Genomic DNA, 21,900 nt, shown 5'->3' on the forward strand with positions numbered 1-21,900 from the left:
GCTTCAATTCTGTAAAATGGAAACTTAGCTATAACCAAGATGCAAGACTTCATGTGAATGAATCCACCTAATTTTTTAATTTCAAGGTGGATAAGGATCCACAATACTTTATTAATGAGATATAAAAAAATGCCCATGTTATGCATATTACAGGGGTATAAAGTGTAGAGTTAGCATCGTATTAGCTGAAAGGTGTTTCTTATGATTAGTATAAGTAAGGAAAGAAATATAGAGGTGGAAATGCAAGTCTGATTAATTATGGTCCATTTGATGTATCTTTTCTTAATAGGTTCTTTCCTTGAAAGATGAGGGAATTTAAGGTAGAGAAGTTCATAAATCTCAAGTTGTGATCTACGTCACTGAAGGAATACACCCTTAAATTTACTCATCTTTCAATGTACGCTCTAGAAATGGTTTTTATCCTATGGGCTAGCATTAGTAAGTCTGTTAGTGGCATGTCTGATTGGTGGTCAAAGAGTTTAGAACTTTCATGTTGAATGGGGATATGGATATCTCTCAACTCATGGCCCACACTTAATAAATTGAAGCTGTAAATTTGAAGGAGGTGGAGAAAAAAAATAAAAAGACTAAGACCAGGTGATTTGAGTTTAGCTAACACAGTTCATGTGGGGAAACTATTCTTAATTTTCAAATCGATCATTAACCCTTGCACCACCTTCAACCAATACCCCAACACCTAATTCCAAGCTAGAGCAATAGTGCAGGGTACTGAGTTTTAGGTCATAAGATGGTGTAGGTGGGGGACATACCTACCCAGTTTGTGGGTCACCTTGGTTAGTGTCTAATTAGGAAAGAATGATGTTTTGTATGTGGTAAACTAGGTCAAAGGATAATAGAGTTCCCTTTAATCGAGCAGGGCAATAGAGATGGTCGCCCTCTGGCTTAGTCCACTTCCTTAATAGTTTATTCAAGTTGCCTATCCTAGGAACAGAGTGCTTCATCTAGTGTCGATGGCGGTTAATGCCAGTACTGGTTTTACGCTCTATCTTCTCATCAGGTGTAAAAGAGCTCCCCCAGATGTAGTCACTAGTATGATTTATGTCTTTTATATTGATACATATATGTTGTTAGATTGAGGGTCCAAATTATCTTTCATAACCTTATTTGTTGTTGTAAATATTAGAATCAATCTCGTAACTCTCTCTGAACCTTTCTTAGTTTCTAACCTTTTGGAGAATTAGTTACTGCTAAAAGAGTATATAGAAATTGCCCTATTGTAGTCCTTCATAGGGCCACCTCAGCAAATTTAATAGTGCTAGAGATGACTGATTTTAATGTCATCTTTAACATGGATTGGCTCCATTCATGTATTCCTTAGTCGATTTTCAAACTATGGTTATAAAATTCTAGTTTCCTAATAAGTCGGTCCTTGAGTAAAAATCTGGTCTAATGGTACTAGATGTCATTTTATCTTCTATATCAAAGTTAGAAAATTGATATCTATAAAGTGTATCTACCATCTAGTTTGGGTTAAGAATTCTAAATTTGTGACCCCAAATCTCCAATTAGTTCCTATACACAATGAGTTTCTTGAAGTTTTTCTTGAGGATCTACCTGGAGTTTCTCCCGATAAGGACATTGAATTTGGCATAGATCTTCTCCTAAATGTCCAATCCATCTATGTTCCTACTTATAAGTGGCTCTAGCAGAGCTTTAGAAGTTGAAAGAATAACTCAAAGATCTCTTAGCCAAAGTTTTCATCAGGCCCAGTGTTTCTCCTTGTGGTGCTCTAGGTTTGTTAGTGTGAAAAAATAATGTGTATAAATTACAGGCAGTTAGACTAGGTCACCATCTAAGAAAAGTATTCTATCCCCAGAATTAATGACTTCTTCCATCAGTTTCAGGGTGCTCGTTGCTTTTCAAAGTTTAACCTCAGATCATAATATCATCGGTTTAAAGTAAGAGAATTTGGCATCCATAAACTCCTTTCAAACTTGGTATGGTCACTACAAGTTTGTGGTTATGTATTTTGGACTAAAAAATTGCTTCTACACTTTTATGGATTTATTAAACAGAGTCTTCAAGTAGTATTTAGACATGTTTGTCATTGTCTTTATCAATGACATATTTATTCTCGAAGCGGAGAGGAACACACATACCATTAGAGGATAGTTTTACAAACTCTCAAGGATCATAAATTATTTGTTAAGTTCAACAAAAGTGAATTTTGGTTGAATTTGTTGCCTTTTTTAGTAATGTGATTTCTAGTGAAGGTATTCATATAGACTTTTATAAAATAGACGTAGTGAATTGTTTTATTAGTCCCATTACTCTATTTGATATTAGGAAGTTTTTAGGCTTAGTAGAAACAGGAGGTTCTGTTGAAAGAATCAGTTTGATAGTTGCACCTTTGACTAGATTAACATAAAAGAGGTGAAATTTTAATGGTCAGACTTGTGTGAGAAAAGTTTTTAAAAGTTGAATGATATGTTGACTTTAGCACCGATATTAGGTTTACCAAAAGGATTAGATGGGTTTTTGTGGTTTATTTTGATGCCTCCAGGGTCAGACTTGGATGTATTAATGCAAAATAGGAAAGTGATAGCCTATGCCTTTTGATAACTCAAGGATCATGAGAATAATTATCCGACCCATGACTTGGAGTTGGAAGCAATAGTCTTCACTTTTTAAAAAAGGAGACATTATTTATATGAAGTGCATGTAGATATTTTCATTGACCACAAAAGTATCAAATATATGTTCAATCAAAACAAGTTAAATCTTAGCTAGAAGTGATGACTAGAATTGTTGAAAAACTATGACATGAATATGATCTATCACTTGGGCAAAGTAAATATAGTTGCAGAAACTATTAGTACATTGTCTATGGGCAGTGGGGCCCATATTGTAGATAGAAAAAAAGAGTTAGCTAAAGATGTGCATAGATTGGCATGGTTTGGGGTTTAGTTAGTTGATACATATGATGGTGGTACAATGATACAAAATGGTTTAGAATCATTTCAAATGGTGGAGGTAAAGGAAGAACAATGTAACGATCCTGTATTAAGTCGATTAATAGATACAGTCCATCAGAACAAAGTGGAGGTTTTCTCTATAGGGAAGATTGTGCACTTTGCTATCATGGTTGTTTATGTGTTCCCAATGTAGATGGGTTGAGAGATTAGATGTTAGCTGAAGCCCATAGTTTTAAGTATTCTATCAATCCAGGTGCAACCAAGATGTATCGTGACCTACAAGAAGTCTATTGGTAGAATGGCATGGAGAGGCACATAGCAGATTTTAAGGTTAAGTGTCCCAACTTTCAGCAAGTTGAAGTTAAGCATCAATGACTATGAGGTACACTTCACTTTTCGCCAATCAAAATCTCAGATACAGCCAAGGATTATACCAAATAATATCTATGAGTTAGTCAAACTTCATGGGGTCCCTTTATATGCTATCTCAAATCAAGGTACTCAGTTCAACTCTTAGTTTTGAAAAGCATTTTTGAAGGTCTTTGTATAAAAGTGAACCTTAGTACCACGTTCCATCCTTAAATAGATGGTCAAGACAAGCGTACTATCCATACTCTAGAGGATATGTTGAGAGCCTGTGTGATTGATTTTAAAGGGAACTGGGATGATCACTTTCCTCTAATCAAGTTTGCGTATAATAGTAGTTACCACTCTAGTATCTAGATGGCACCATTTGAGTCCTTATTTCCTATTAGATGGTTTGAGGTTAGTGAGGCTACTTTGATTTGGATAGATTTAATTTTTGAAGATGTGGAAAAGTTTAGTTTATTTGAGAGGGATTGGAAATAGCTCAAAGCTATCAAAAATCATATGTAGATACAAGAAGGAGAGAGCTTTAGTCTAAAGTAGATGATTGTGTATTTTCAGAGTTTTGCCTATGAAAGGGGTAATGAGGTTTGAAAATAACGGAAACTTATCCCCAATATATTATCCTTTACTCTATTTTGAGGCACATTGAAAGTGTTGCCAATGAGCTTGATTTTCCAGTAGAGTTATACACAGTGCACCCAGTCTTCCATGTGTCCATATTAAAGAAATGTATTGGTGATCCAACATTGATCAAACAAGTGGAGAACACTGGTGTGAATGATAGGTTATCCTACAAGAAAATTCTGATTGTGATCCTTGATCATTAGGTTCAAAGGTTAAGGAATAAAGAAATTACATCAACAACATAGTTACAGAGGAACCAGTTAGTTGAGAGAGAAACTTGTGAAGCAGAAGTAGACATGATGAAAAAATACCCTCATTTTTTGACTCCTACTCCTAACATCGAGTCAGTATAAGGTATAGATCGTTCTCCTAGAATTACTTCGTTAGTTTCTGGTTCTTATTTAGTTTCCTGAAATCCCATGTATATATGTATTCTCAATAAGTAGTAGTTAAGACATTACTTCCAATATGAGCCAGTTCCTATCATGCTACATGAATAATTCTAAATTTAGTTTCATATTCCTTAGCCAAGCTCGTTAAATTGTCTCAGTTTTAATTCTAGGATAAATGATCTCAAGGGGGAGATATGTAACACGCCAAAGTTCATACATATTTGTAGTAGGTTTTCTATCTGGATAGGGTTATAAAATAAGGTTATTGACCTTTAATAATGTTGAAATATGTTTTGGTAAGTCTTGGGTCGAAAAAATGACATCTTGGATCAAAATAGGAGGTTGTGTGTTGCATACGGGGACCTCATCTTTAGGCCCTAATCACAGAGACTTCTTTGTTGGACATTGGTTAGCTTTTGCATTGAGAAGTGCGGTACATAACCACTCCGACATATTTGGAGGCATGACTCACAACCTCTTCTTGAGCGTTGGGGTGTGCGCATGCCTGTCAATCCCAGACATGTAGTTTTTTCATTTTTCTTTTAAAAGTTGAGGGTAAGTTCGTCCTTTAACCCACATGTAACCTCCCCAAACCTATTTTTAACCCTAAAATTTTGTCCCAAATACTTAGAAAGAATTTAAATGCTTCAGTTATGCTGAGTTCCAAAGAACAACTGTAAGGGGTTTCAAATTCAAGTTTAAGAGAGTCAAGTTCAAGAACTTTCTAAAAACATCCTTAAGTTGAGGTATGTGAGGAATCAATAAGGACCTCCTTCCATTCTTTTGCCCCTAAATTTATCTTTTCAAATTTAGAAATTCATAAGTTAAATTTTAGGATTAATACCCACTTCATGATTTTGATTTTTTTTTTTTATTATTATTCAAGTTCCTCATGATTCAAATTGATTAGAATACACGATTTACTAGTTTACAAACATCAAACACGAACTTGAATTAGTACAATATGAATTTTCATGAACTTTCCTGATTTATATTGAGTTCCATGGTTTTGTTAAAAAAAATGACCTTATGATTTTAGTTGATCACAAAACACGAATATATTGTTTATAGTTATATAAAAACAAAAAAAGGAATCATGGCTAATTTTCGGCATGTCAGGACTACGATCATCAGTTTACTTTAGAATTAGATTCATGCTTATTTTATGATGGCTTTTCTACTGTACGAACATTAGTATGATTTTGAAAGTAGTATTGAGAACCAAGTGGGCACAGGTTCACGATACATTCAAACTTATGCCTCGATAAATAAGTATAAAACAGTCATTTTCAAATAAAGAACCCAATATATTTGGGCCGAATCCCATTAGGAATAAGGTGGAAATAGACCTACAAGTGTTTTCAGTCAACTATTGTGTAATACCCCACATTTTGGACTAGAATGAAAATCCGTCATTCATATGCATAGATGTTCCAAAAGCGTTGAATCCTATGTAATTTAGTGTGTTAATCAATTATGTAGTGTGGGAATCTATTTGATCATAAATTAAGATCATAGAGGTCCTCTAACTCAAGGACGAGTTGAAAGCTTTCCTATCATTCAAGTTTTAGTGAGCGTTAAAACTTAGGTCAACTTCAATCGACCATAACTCCTTGTATATATTGAATTATAGGACTTACTATATATTAAATGAAATCTCTTTTAATTATCTTTCGAACGATACCAATTTCGTCAAAAATCAATATCGGAGAAAGGAGTTATGCTCATTTTACTCCAGCATGTCAGGCTGGGAAACTGAGTGACGACATTCATGACAAGCCATCACGCTCGTGATGACCTATCACCAATGTTATCATCCCTAGGCAGATTTCTACCTCTAGTGAAGACATTTTGTGATATGCCGTCACGCCCGTGATGGCCTATCACCAGTGTCGTCAACCTTAACCAGAAAATCAAAATTTCACCCTTTTGTGACGACATTTCGTGACGACTTATCACCAACTTGATGGCTTGTCACGGATGTCGTCAGCTATTTTTTTTTCCAGTAATTTAAGTATGTTTTTGCAAGGGTATTTTGGTCTTTTCCCATCTTTTGGTGGTCTCTATAAATATGAGGAACCCCATTCAAACCCTAATTTCATCATTTACTCTTCCAATTCCCTTAAGAGAAAATATCTAGGGTTTTATTCAAGAACCCTAATCTTCCAAAAATCATCCATAAATTCTTCAAGATTTCTTCAAAAATCAAGTTCCTCATAGTGTGGGCTTCAAGAATCATTTATTACAAGTGCGGATATAATCTCAAGCATTAGAATTCATCTAATTTCAAAGATTAAGGTATGTGGATGTTAACTCTTGGGTCCATTTCATCCAAGAAGCTCAAGAACCCTTTTTAAAATATGAAGATTTTATGTTTGTGAGATTCTATGATTTGTATGAGTTGAAATTGATGTTACATGTGTTGTTGAGTTTTGATTCATGTTTGTTTACAAGATTCATGAACTTTGACCCTAGTAGGTGGAATCCATGTGATATTTGTGATGAATCTTCCTTATGTTGCTTTGTATGTGATGTGTTCATGACTTTTGGGTGTAGAAATGGTTGAATAAGCGAAGCATGTCCCCCATAGGTTTGATAAAGAGCTTAGGTGAAGCATAAGGGCCATTGTAGTATGTTGAGTAGGAAACCCCAAATTGTCAGTTAGTTTATGCATGCCTAGTGTTTGATAAAATGCCCAAGTAAATGAATTATTCCATGGTAGTAGGAAATCCCCAAATAAGTGTGAACCCGTACATGTCTAGTGTTTTGTTGAAGGACCTTAGTGAATAAGTGGAGATGTGAGAGTAGTAAATTCCCCAATTATGTGCTTTTGATAGATGCTAAGTTTTTAATACATGCTAAGTGGCTAGCAAGTAAGTTATGACATGATAGTATAAAGTTTCCCTAAGCCATGTGATATCCAAACACATGTCAAGACAGATATAGGTATGAAATAGTTGAGGTAAAACCTGGTTGAATGGAGTACGATCTAGTAGCATGTTTTCCCTACATTATTATATGATTATGATTCTGAGATGCTTAAAGTGACCCCTTGGCGACTATGATGATAAATAGACGTTGGTGATCCTTAAATGCTTGAGGTGATGTCTTAATGATTGTGGGAATGAACATATAACATGATTTCTAATTACTTGAAGAGATGCTTTAATGATTGTGAAGATGTTTTAATGATTGTGAAGATGCTTTAATGATTGTGATGATGAATGAATGCTTGCGATGATGAACTAATGCTTGTGATGATGAATGAATGATTGTGGTGATGACTAGTCAAGAATGATTATGCTGTACTTTTATGCTATCGAGTCCTGGGGGTATTTATACCCGACAGTAGAGCTGTTTTCTAGAGCCCGTGTCAGTTTCTCGATAATTTCATTCGAGCCATGATTCTCAAAACTTAGTGAACTATAGAACTCTGTATCCTCAGACAAGTGCAGAACTTAAGAAAGCTCAGTAATCTCAGTTATCTCTGTAATCTCTGTATATCTAGTAATCTAGCCTCAGTCCTGTAATTAGTTCAGATCTAATAGTATTCAAGTGATTCAATTCTAATCTCAGAAGCAATTCGAGTAATCTATTCAAGCTCTGTATCGTCAGTCAAAAACCATGGTTCGATACCTTTTTCGTCAAATATGGAACTAAGTAATCTCAGTGTAACTCAGTCAGATCTTTTGAGAAACATGATCAGTATAAGATACAAATCAGTTGTGGTCAGTTAAGGATTCAGTCAGAGTCTTTCAGTTGGGAGTAGAAACTAGCACCGAGCGAGGGAGAGGATGGCGGCTCTTCCCATTAGCGAGAGAGGCCGGAGTCATTAGTAGCAATCCCTAAACTCCAGAACTGCATAGCTAGTGCAGGATACAGGAGTCACCATCAGTAAAGTTTGTCACCTCCAGAGAGAAAGTATTTGACACCCTTCCAGCTGGGGTTACAGGTTGGACCCCACCTGTGGTAGGTTAGGGCATGTCGGTTAAGTAGCTACTTCCCACAGTTACAGTTTTAGTTTTAGATTCAATCTCAGTTTTAGTATCAATCTTCAGAAATTAGGACTGTCAGATACAGTCATCTATCTTTATGAGGATCTCAGATAGTTCCATTCATTCATGGACCATCCCATCAGATAGGCTTGGTCTCAAATATAGTTATTTGATATCATATTCAAAGATATGCCACCAGATAGGCTTGATCACAGTATCAGATTTCTATTGAGTATTCTTGTTGTCAGATTCAGATATAATCATACTTCTTATCTTTGATAATTGCTTCCGGAATAATGTTAGAAACATTGATATCTAATCCTGTCAGTCAAAAGCAGTAAGCTCAGAATTCAGTCCTTGATGTAAGTGAATCCAGACTCTCAATTATCAGTATCAGATAAGTCAGTGATTCAGTATCTCAGTCTCAGTAGTGAGTTCAGTCTACAGTAAAGTAGTATTCGAGTTTCAGTATCTAGAGTTGCGATGATTATGGTTATGGTCTGTGGATTCATGTATGTGGTCTCGTGCAATATTTCCATGATTATTCAGTTTAGATACTGTGCATGCATAAGTCCTTGCATTAGCCTACCTCGTCTACATACTCGGTACATTCCTGTACTGACTCATTTGCGCTATGGTGTTTTATTTGACACCATAGGTTCGGAGGCACAGAATCCAGAGTATCCTCAGCAGTTCAGTCCCAGTTAGCAGCAGTAGCAGTGAGTCCTCTTCTTTTGAGGATGAAACTCAGTTTACTATTATTGCTTCAGACTTTGTTTATTTTCAGTTATCGGAGTTAGTTAGGGACCTGTCCCATCAAATCCATAGTTCAAACAGTTTAGAGGCTTTTCAGATGGATGTATTGGTATTCAGTTTTTTGTATTATGAGTATTCATAGATGTGTTGAACCTTGTGGCTAGTTTCCACATTTATTTCAGATATTATGCAGGTCCAGGTATAGATATCAGTAAAGGGTTTTTTTTGGTCCTTCAAGGTTATAAGCACCATGTGACGTCTCGGGATGGAATCTTGGGGTGTTACATATTGTCAGTATTTCTAATGAGGGGTTTTCTTGAAAATAATAGGTTTCAGTTTGCAACTTGTAAAGAAAAATAGTAACCAGACTTGGATTAATTGTTAAGTTGTGATCAATGAACGTGAGACACTAGGACTGTGTTCCCCATGACTTCATAACTCCATAAGTAAATTGTACTAGTAATCTATCTCGATCTTAGGATGCAAAATCTGACAAGCTTGGTCCACCTAAATGCCTTTTGACCTTATTTGATGAATTTGATCCTTCACCTCTCGGTCTTAGAATGTGTTCTTTACTATCCCTTATGTAGGATCTAGATGAACTATCCCCACCTGGTATTAAGTTATTAGATGAATCTTAAGCTCCAAATCTCTGTTGTTATTTTTTTCCTAATCTCTACCCCTCTTTCGAGAAAATATCAAATACAACTTAGTTCTTAAAAATGAAGAAAACAACAATACATGCATGTACATCATTTAGAATTTCTAGGTATTTAACCTACTTTTTAAATTTGTCATGGTCCCCCGCAACACTAGTTGTGGTGTTTAGTTGCTCATAATTAAAGTGATAATAACAAGAACTTGTGTAAACTTCATGATAAAAAAAATTATGATAATTAAACAACTAACTGAAGAATGAATGATAAACAACAGATTGAATTATGAAATTAAATAGTAAGAATATTAAGCACGTTCAAAGTATGTAATACCAAACCCTAAATGTGGGTAAAGAGTGTGTAACCCTGAAATAAATCCCTGCATAATGTATTTATAGACATAGAAATAATATCATAAGAAAAATAGGAAAATAGGGTTGGCACTATTCCTCGACTCAGTCCATGGTCCATTAGAGTTCTTGTCAGGCCATCCTTAGAAAATTTAGGATCTTTAGTGAATTTCCCCCACGAGCCATATCATGGCTTGTGGGTCTCTCTCATGGTTTGTACAACCATCCATCAGACTTGACTTTGAAAAATTACATCTTCAATGTAAAGCATCACATGAGCCATGCCATAGCTCGTGGCCTTCTCTAATGGCCCATCCAGGATGCCATGACTTGATACTTAGACTTTCTGACATGAATCGAACTAGGGCCTAGTTGTGTCGGGTACCTCAATTCCAACTGGGATCGGAGACCACACCCATTATCCATAACCTCCCTACACCATATATTGAGGTAATTTGAATTTTATATAACATGACAAAATGGTACAATCATAAATCAAATACAATTAAACGATGGCATACCTAATACCAATACCAATACCAAGGACAAGGATAATACCAATACCAACACCGCCTATGCCAACCCCAAGTAGTCTCACAAAGACTCTAACCGAGATTAAAATAACATCTGGTCTGGACATGCCCCCGACCATAGCCAAAACCAAAGTATAAGAAATAACACAAGTATGTAGAAAAGACCATGATATGAAATGGATCCTTTCGGAGTATGGAAGCTCACCATTTCAATCTAATACCAAGTTATCCCCGAATCCAATCACTTAGTAGAAGAAGTAGTATGGCCTTTTCCTGCATCGCGTGGGGATACAGTGCCCAAAGACGAGTTAGCGGGTAAATGCTAGCATGCACTCAGGAGTAAGGATAAAATAATGCCAAAATCTAAAACCAAGTAAATAACCATATGCAATCACATACATATATACATATATACCATGTCGGGAAAGGGAACTAGATTTAGCATGTATTTCAATCTTTAACCTGCGTTGTGTAGCTTGATTGTCTTAACCACCCAGGCCCTGAACGGGCCCTAATGTATGTAGCCACATGAACCAGAGATATCATAGGGGTTGGGGATTCCCGTTTACCATTCACCTGCCATGATACATATATACAAGTATAACTTAGGAGATTCCTATGTACCCCACAAGTATATGGTCACCATGACCAACCCTCATATAGGTAAATATGAGTTTCTAGTGTCTGTCCATTAGACTCACACCTTACAATTAGCTATCATAACCTGCCATTATTGCCTGATTAAAACCTTTAGAACATAATCAAACCACCAATTCCATGTATTAATAAACAACTCATTATGAAATGGTATCGTTATACAAACTATATCTTGCAAGCAATGTCATTAGCCAACACTTAGGGGATTCCCAAGTACCCCATAGTTTCCATTAAAATCACTTGGGGTATTCTCGTGTACCCCATAAGGTTTTTAATTTAAACCAAAGTCATGGACACCAAGGCCTTACCTTTTAACCATTTAAACCATCTAAACCAACCTTAAGTTCCATTACCATATTGGGCAATGTAAAGTTTTCCATAAAAGCCAAACTATGTGACAAAAACATTCTCATTGACATTTTAACAAACATGTTGAGGGCACATAGTTTCCAAAACCAAAACCAAGTACCAATTAACCATTCCCATGAAACCACATGTTCAAAACCATAAATATAACATGAAAACCATAATTACAACATGGGAAAACATTATCCAACCAATAACAACCAAAACCCCCAACATAATTTAAAAACCCAAATAACACAACATCAATACCATAAAAACATGCTATTAGTTTGAACTCATTCCTTATATACCAAAGAAGATGGAGAGATTTGCTCTTGAAAGCCCTCAATTGATTGTATTTTAGAAACCCTAGACTCTTTCTTGAACTAAAAGGATGAGAGAGATTTGAGAGTGTTTCAAGTGTTTTTAATTGAGAATAATAGGGTAAATAAAGTCCCAATAGTGTTTTAAGTCATGGGGTCATGAGGGGTTAAGAGGGGAAATTTCTAGAATACCTCCAACTTAAACTAAAACAATTCCCGTAGGTGGGTACGATTTGGGAACCTCACTCGTACCCCATCATACGAGTAGTACCCCTAACTCGTACCTAGGATAGGAAGTTGGACTACACATTCCATCCAACATACGACTCATTTTACCCAAATCATACCATCACCATACGACAAGTACCCACCTAGTCGTACCCCAAGCAGAATGTCAAGGCTAGACACTGAACAACATACGATTTTGGACCATACAACTTATATCGTGTACCTATGAATCTTATGATGTCCACTCGTATCTTGGACAGAAACCAACCAAACCACACTGAGTAACATACAACCAAGACCCCTTAAACTGCATCCACATCATACGACAAGTACCCTCCCATCGTATAATGTCTGAAAGCTCAAACTCATGAAATTTCCAAAGGTAAAAAATCAGGGTGTTTCAATTCTTCCCTACTTGGATCATTCATCCTCGAATGATGAAACGAGGTGGTACTAGCACAATTTTGATCCCCAAAATATCTCTACCCTTACCTTTAAGATAGAAACAGAATACCGAGGAATCAATATTTCCCTTAACAAAATTTGAAATCAAAGATGTCATAAAGAACACATATCTTCTGCACGAATTTCTAGAGCAAAAAATAGGAATGGATACTTGGACTTCATGTCCTCTTCATACTCCCAAGTAGCTTCTTCAACCTTGTGATTCCTCTAAAGAACTTTTATCGAAGCCATATCCTTGGTCTACAACCAACGGACCTGACGATCCAAGATCTCAACCGTGACCTTCTCATAAGACAAGGAATCCTAAATACCAATATCGTTGATAAGCACAATCTGTGATGGATCACCAATACACTTCCTCAACATAGAAATATAGAATATTGGGTGAATGGAGCTCAAGCTAAAAGGCAACTCCAACACATATGCAGCATTACCAACCCTTCTAAAAATCATATACAAACTAACGTACCAGGGACTAAGCTTCCCCTTCTTACCAAACTGCACTACTCCCTTTATGGGACACACCTTTAAGAACACTCTATCCCCAACCTCAAACTCTAACTCTCTACACCTTACATCCGTATAGGACTTTTGGCGACTTTGGATAGCCTTAAGCCTATCCCAAATCACCTTTACCTTCTCCATAGCTTAGTGAATCAAGTCCGGGCCAAATATCTCCATCTCACCAACCTCAAACCACCCAATAGGAGACCTACACCTCCTACCATACAATGCTTCAAATGGAGCCATCCCAATGCTAGATTGGTATCTATTATTATAAGCAAACTCTATAAGAGGCAAATGCTCAACCCAACTACCACCATAATCCATCACACTAGCATGAAGTATGTCCTCGAATGTCTGAATAGTCCTTTCTGGTTGCCCATCTGACTGCGGGTGAAAAATAGTACTCAGACTAACCTTAGTCCCCAATCCTTTCTGAAATGACTGCCAGAAGTGAGATGTAAACTACCTACCACTATCAGAGATGATAGAAATAGGTACACGATGCAACTTTACTATCTCTAGGAGGTACAATATTGCATAATCCTTAGCTGAGAAGTTCTTTATAATAACCTGGGACTACCTCCTAGTTGTCACATGGTGCTTGCGACCCCGAAGGACCATAAGCTAACCCATGAATGATATCTGCTGTGAGTACTAAACAATAATACTAAAATAATTGTGGAATAATAGGCTAAAATGCCATAAGGTTCAAAATATCTAAAATACTAATAATGAATAATATCATCTAAATCTGAAATACTATCTGAAAATCTAGTCTGAAAAGCCTCTAATTGAATCTGTCTGAAGGTGAAGTTGATGGTTCAATCCCCCAACTAACTCTATCTACTAAAATACTGCTAAGCTGAAGTACTAAAATAAAAGCATATCCTTAATAGATGAGGACTCACTACTAAATCTACTACTGCTGGCTGAATCTGGCTAAGCATGGTTAGGAACCTGAGCATCTGAACCTATGATATGAAATATCATAGCACAGGAAAGTATGCGTCAGTACGTGGGAATGTACTAGTATACTAGATGAGGTAAGGCTGAATGTAAGGGTTCATTTGTATGAACAATAACTGACTAAATGATATAGAGTAACTGAATATAAGAGTACATATATACTATAATTGAGCTTTTTTTAAGCTAAGTACTGAGTTCTGCTAACCGTATAACTGATAATTAAAATTATTGATAACTGAATTACTGATAATGATTGACTATGTCTGAAAGTCCTGATTTTGTAAAACTAACCTGAGTTCTAAACTGAAGACTAAAATTGAAACTGTGGGAAGTAATCATCTAACCGACATGCCCTAAATAAAAGAAGATAAATGAGCTGGGGTCCAATCTATACCCCAATTAGAAGTGTATTAGTACCGTGCCACGGGTAAAGAAAACTTCTGTGGAATCAGTCCTAACTAATGAGTGACCCCTGAGATCAGTCCTAATCTAGCGGGTAATACCTGAGTATGTCAGTCCTATCTAACGGGTGACATGTCATAACCTACGATGGCTACGTAGTTCTAGAGCTTAAGGATTACTTTTAGGGACCCAGTCCTAACTATCGGGTGTGCCCCCATCCTTAGGCTCGCTCGGTGCTGAATCTTACTCCCAACTGAAAGACAATGAACTAAGTATACTGAACTGGACTGGACTGCTACTGAGATTACTGAGATTTTCCTAAGTTCTGTAACTGACTAAACTCTAATGAGTTCTGTAATGGACTAAGAGAACTACGGATAGTGACATGACTAATACTATTCTGTAACTGACACAAACTCTAAGTAACAGCTAGATTTTCGGGTATTAAATACCTCCAGGACTCGATAGCATGAAAAGTAAAACAAAACATCATCTTGAATAATATAACAATGTTCACTTGGTCATAATTCATTCATAGAGACATTTCATCAAACACTTGTAATGCATTAACTTGTCATATGCTAATATGTGATGATTTCATCACTTTATTCACATGGACATTCTATCAAACAATTGGGGTGCACAACTTCATGCACATAGTCATAGATAACATATAAACATGGCAACTACAATGCCCAAAATGGCAATTTCGTGGGTTTGGCATGCAATTCATATAATTCCCTTGAAAAATACTAATCTAATTTCATGAATCATATAATAATCATGGATTAAAACCAAATTAATATCACAGACACATTAATCACTTTTAAATTCAAGGGTTTATCAAGATAATCACATATTCACCACACATGCTATTCAATTTCATGAAACTTGCACTTAAATCATGGATTGAAACCCATCTACTATCATGAACATGAATTCAATCTAATTCAAACATGGAAATCATAAATCTGAGATCTCGTATATTTAAAAAGGGATTCTTGGACTCTATGGGCGAAAGGAACCCATAGATGAACACCTAACATAGCTAAGAAGAAGAGTTCTTGAAGGTTATTGGAGAGATTCTTGAGGATTGACCTTGATTCTTGAACTAGGGTTTGTTTTCTTGAGAGAGAAATATTGATTTTGGGGAAAAAGTGAATAATGAAGGGTTTAAACATTTTTAGGGCTTAAATCCACATCTAGGCGGAATAAAATCATGAGAAAAGACTATTTTAACCCTGGGCACAACTTTAATTTTTCATGAAATTTTTCCGATCTGGACCCCCGGCGCGATGCGCCACTATCGCGCTAGGCCACTAGAAAATGACTACTAGTAAATTGCATGGTGGTGCGATGCGGTACAATTGTGTTGCCACCTTGGACGCGAGCTGGAATTTCACCGCGACGCGGTGGTATCGCATCGAAACACTGGAAAAGGACAATTGTAAAATTAAGTCTTGGCGCGAAGTGCCAATATCGCGGAGTCTCACTGGTTTTTGACAATTGCTATTTTGGCTGGCTCCGCAATGCGCTGATGGATTAGGTGGTACACTCTCTTACTAAAATGGCTCTAACTCTTCACCCGGGTGTCATATTTGGGTGAATTTGGTATCGATAGAAAGCTTATTCAATTTCCCACATAATAAAAATTCAAAATCTTGAAAATTTAACTTGTATAAAAGTGTATTCATCTTTAAAGCAAGTCTTTGATATTTTTGGAATGAATTTAAGCTAGGTAAAAGTATGGGGTGTTATAGGTAATTCATGCTTTCTAGAAATCCTACCATGGCTTTGGAATCTATCACCCACCTTGATGAAATAATGTGCATCCTAAAAGATTGTAGGCTAATATACATAATATTTTTAGCTATTCAAATGCCACTATAGTGACCTCGATCAGGATATGAGTGACATGCCTCTAAAATACTCATCAACTAAGATTCTAGAATGCATCTCTAAATACTATTGCATGCATATACGCTAAAGAGATAGGGCTCATCCTAGAAGTATTTTTTCACATCATGCAAGAACCTTCTTTTTTGATGAAAATTCAAGTCTCTAAGCAAAATATCACTAACAAGGAAGTTTGCAAAATCTGCAAACCATGGGAGCAAATCATTGGAAGCCAACAACTGCTCATCTGGGAAAGTGTCATAGATCTCAGGATCCTCCTTTATATTATTTGTGATGTCCAACTAAGAAAAATGATTAGCCACTTGATTGTCAACTTTCTTTTGATTAATTAAATCCAAGTCAAATTCTTGAAAGAAATTCGGTAGGCCCAATTAGTAATGAGGTATTTCAGAGTTGAATAGTTAGTATGCACAATCACCTTAGTACTCAACAAATATGATATAAACTTTTCAAAGGAGAAAACCACAGCTAACAATTCCTGCTCTATAATTGTATAATTTGTTTGGGCGGGGTTCAGCAATTTGTTGGCATATAGATGGATGAAAAATATTTTTACACCTTTGGCCTAAGACTGCTCCTAACGCCACACCGCTAGCATCATACATCACCTCAAAAGGCATAGACCAATCTAGAGAAACAATAATCAGAGTTGTCACTAATTTATCCTTCAAATAGTTAAAAGCCTTCAAGCATGCCTAATCAAAAGTAAACTTCACCTCCTTCTCAATAAACTTGCAAATAGTGTGTGCAATCTTTGAAAATTCTTTGATGAATCTTCTGTAAAATAGAGCATGACCTAAAAAACTTCAAATCCCTTTATAAAAACAGGAGGTGGCAGTCATACAATAAATTTAACCTTTGTCCGGTCTACTTCAATGCCTTTTATTGAAATCTTATGATTAAGCACTATTCTTTCTCTTACCAAAAAATGACACATTTCCTAATTTAGCACTAGGTTGGTTTATTTACATCTCTTAAGTACTTTGTCCAAGTGGTCCAAGCAATCATCAAAGAAATATCCCACCATAGAAAATTCTTTCATGAATACTACCATGGTGTCCTCAACTTATGTCACTGAATATGGACATCATGAAATGCTAAAAGATCATCTGTGCATTAAATAGACGAAAGGGGATCCTTTGAAATTTCAAAGTACCATGCAAACAAGTAAAGGTAGTCTTCTTTTGATCTGCAAATGCAATAAAGTTCTGATTATAATTGGTGTACCCATCTAGAAATTATTCCCATACTCTGCCTACCAATATATCCAATATCTAATCTATAAATGACAAAGAAAAATAGTCTTTTTGAATCCATGTGTTCTTCTTCCTATAGTCCATCCGAACTCTCTAATAAATGACTAGTCTCATAGGGATTAACTCATTCTTATCATTCAGAACCATAGTGATCGCACACTTCTTCGACACACACTAAACATAGCTTAATAATTTATTGTTATTAATATGGTAAACCACTCTTGCATCAAGCCACTAAATCATCCCATTCTTCACCACCTTTTTGCATGGGTAGATTCAATCTGCGCTGGTGATAAATGCTAGAAATATAGCCTGGCTCAAGGTGAATTTTATTAGTGCAGATACCAGGTGGATTATCAATGATATCTATAATCATCCAACCAATGCCTTTCTTGAACCTCTTCAAAACTGAAATAAGAGCCTCTAATTATTGCTTAAGTGGGTTAGCTACAATAATGACTAACAAAGTGTTGTGGCCCCCCTCCCCAAAAAAACATATTTCAAGTGGAAAGGTAGAGCTTAAATCTCTAAGACTGGTGGCTACTCAATAGATAGTTTGGATAGAGGGGTCACTTTGTTCTGCAAACCAAGATTTAGTTTCTTCGGTGCATAATTATAAGACCTCATACCATACAATGTATTCTCAATATCCTCACACTTATCAATACCATCATTATCTGATAATGGCAACCAAAGCTTCAATGGAAAATTTCTCCTTATCCAGAATAATATCAAGCACATTAAAGTTGTTTATCAAAGTCACAAAGCTCATTTATCTTGGTTGCTTCATTGAATGAACCATATGAAATGTCACTTCCTTATCATTCATCTAAACTTCAGCTCCCTACTCTTCATATCAACTAGTGCTCTCCCAATAGCTAAGAATTATCACCCCAAGATAATGGGAACCTCAAAATTCACTTTCCTATCTAAGAATGCAAAGTTAATGAGAAATACCTTTATCAACACATCAACAATATGTCCATAAGCTTTTACACCTTGTGATCCACCATCAATAGTCGCATAGTGGTCTATTTGGGGGCTCCTAAGTCCAATTGTCTAAATATAGTAAGCGATATCAAATTCATTCTTGCTCATAAATCACATAAAGCCTTTGCCAAGATGAATGCCCCAATGATACATGGAATTGTAAAAGCAGCAATATTTTTGCTTTCATCGACACCAGAAAATAAGAAACAATCACACCATAATGTTTCATGTTATCTGTAGGTTCAAAAGTGATAGTTCTCTTCTTGGTGATAGTTCTCTTCTTGGTGATAAAATCTTTCATAAACTTAGCATAACCTGACATTTGCTTAAGAGCCTCCATCAAAGATATATTTATGGACAACTATTTTAGCATAGATAATAACTTGTGGAATTTACCATCTTACATATTCTTTTTCAAGCACTGTGGAAAGGGTGGAAAAGGCTTGGAAATAGGTGTCACAAGCTTTGGGGCCTCCTTTTTTTTCTTTTTCTTTTTAGTAGCCACTTCCCCATCATTGGCAAGAAGCTTAGGAATATTATCAGTAATATGCTCTACTTCTCTCTGCTTATCAATACCAGCTAACTTTAAGTCATCAACAACAATATCAGACCTGGAAGGATCATCTGTAGTCTTCTTGCTCCTAGTAGTAATGGATAAGTAGTGACCATTATTCTTAGGGCTGGAATTGTATCATTGGGAAAGAGACCCTTTTTCCTTTGATTCACAACTGTTGAAGTCTACCTCATCTGAGTCTCTAATTATTATATGGTCATGGAGTGAGAATCTACCAATTGTGTCACATTATCTACATCACTGCTCATGTCCTTGATAATCTTATCAGACTACTATACTCTTTTTAATAGTTTCTCAAACATCTCATCTACTCTAAAAATTTTGCCTAAGCCACAATCTCTGCCCTTTGGGTACATTTCAGGCTCTTTACAATAGTCATTTTTTTGCTAATCAGCTTTGAGGTAGTCCTCCACTCTTCTATAATCATCTCTTTCCTTATAATAGTTCCAACCTTGGTTACCAAAGCCTTGGTAACCCCCATTTTATATAGAAATATATCCTCCTTCTTAGAATTAGTATAGTGCTTATGGGAGGAAGTCTTCTTCTTTGAAGCAATAATATTTACATTAGACAGCATATGCTTGGCTAAAAAATCAAATTAAGTTCTCATATAGTCTAACTATAGATTATGCTTCTACTCTTTTATTTGTTGCTCTATAAATATACTCACCGCTTCAACACCACTTGAAACTTTGGAATCTCTAGTCTGTCATCCCCTATTTGACTGGAAGCCTTGTCTAAATTCTCTTTTATGTCAGGATAAGTTCTTTCCATGAAAGATCTTTCCATCATAGTGTCAGCTACAGGTTTAGTTGTTGAATTTAGTGATCTACAAAATACCTTCTTCAAGTACTCTTCCTAAGCAGATGATTAGGGCACTACTTTAGCTTCTTGTTAAAATTCAATCATGTATCATAAAGCACCTTACTATTTTTCTTCCTAAAGTTATTGATTTTTATCATAAATTTGTAAAATTTTGATGGTGGGTATAATCTATCATGTCCCGAGACTACACTCTAGTCATAACACATTGTTTAGAGTCTCAAGTGACCCCAAGCTAACCCATGGTCTGACAAACACTACGAATACTGAAAGATATTAGTAATATTTTTGGTGGAAGCTGAACTAAAATAAATAACTTATGAAATAGTCATAATGAAATACTGAACATCAACCAAAGCTAAAGATATGAGTGAATCCCTAAAAACCATATTGAAATCTAAACATTTGTCTGACAGTTAGAAAGCCTCCAAATTATGATGAGCTATTGGGATAGGTCCTCAACTAACTCTAACTAGCTAAAATAAATGAAAATACTAAAAATAAACAAATAAAAAGCATTCCTCGATTGATGAGGACTCACCGAGGCTGAAGCTGAGCAAAATAGGAACATGTTAAGTGCGGTTCGGGTACTGAGCATTCGAACCTATATTATAAGACAATATAGAACAAAGACGTATGTGATCAATACTTTGAATATACTGGGTATGTAGGATGGAAAACTAACTAGCATAAAATGAACATGGATGCACATAAACCTGATAATTTGAATGTAAGACTGAGCATAATAGAATGTACTAAATAAGTTGTATATCTAGAAGCAAGGTCATCCAAATTCCAATGATGAAACATGAAAGGAATCATAAATTGAGGACTATGAGAGCTAACTACAACCGACATATCCCAATCTAAGAAAAACTAGGGTCCAATCTGTATCCCCAGTAGGAAGGGCGTTGGTACCTTGCCAAAGGTACCAACACTGGCTGGCGTGGATCCACTAAACTGATGTCTCAAAGGACTAGGTTGTCAAGACAAAACTGATGGGTGAACCCTTATAACCTACGGTGGTGCCATAGTTCTGGAACTTAGGGACTGCTACTAAAGGTCTCAAGCCTAACTAACGGGTGAGTCACCATACCTGCACTCACTCAGTGCTAAGTACTACTCCAAACTAAATGACACTAAAGTATAAATTGATACATAAATTGATAACTAATATGCTCAAATCATGGTATTTTATGCATAAAAATGCATGTATAAATCTGAAGTACTTAATAACATAAAAACCGATAGATATAACTGAATTCCAAGGTGTCAAATATTCATAACCCACCAGGTCTACACATGATGACATTAACTGATATTAAGAGGAAATTCAAAATTTAAACCCCTGAACTCAAAAATATGTCATGATATGGGAATTCATGGTTTTGAACACGAAAGATGCTATGTCAATTGGTAAAACATGTATTAATGGCTTTATTCCATAATAAACTAAAGAGTTTAAAGAAAACTCATATTTGACCTAGAATTCAACTTGAGGGGAAAATATACTTGAGAATTGGGGTGTTTTGGGGACTCAATGGGTGTAAGGAATACATTGATGACATCCCACACACTTGGAGTGAATTCCTTGGGGTAATTGCTTGGAACTTGTGCTTGAACTTGGAGAAACCTAGTCTTCTTTGGAGAAGAAGAGAATCATTTTTAGCCAAATGTAAGGATTTTGGAGTTTACGAAGTGTTCGGGTAATTTGATCCTTAATAACTGATACTGGAGTGCCTAAACAATGTGGATTTGGGGTTAAAAGGGTAGGGAAAATACCAAAAAGCCCTTCATAAAATTGTGCAGGAATTTTTGGTTCCAATCGTCATGGCTC

Source organism: Capsicum annuum, chromosome 3 (genome assembly GCF_002878395.1).
Source record: "Capsicum annuum cultivar UCD-10X-F1 chromosome 3, UCD10Xv1.1, whole genome shotgun sequence".
Lineage (NCBI taxonomy): Eukaryota > Viridiplantae > Streptophyta > Magnoliopsida > Solanales > Solanaceae > Capsicum > Capsicum annuum.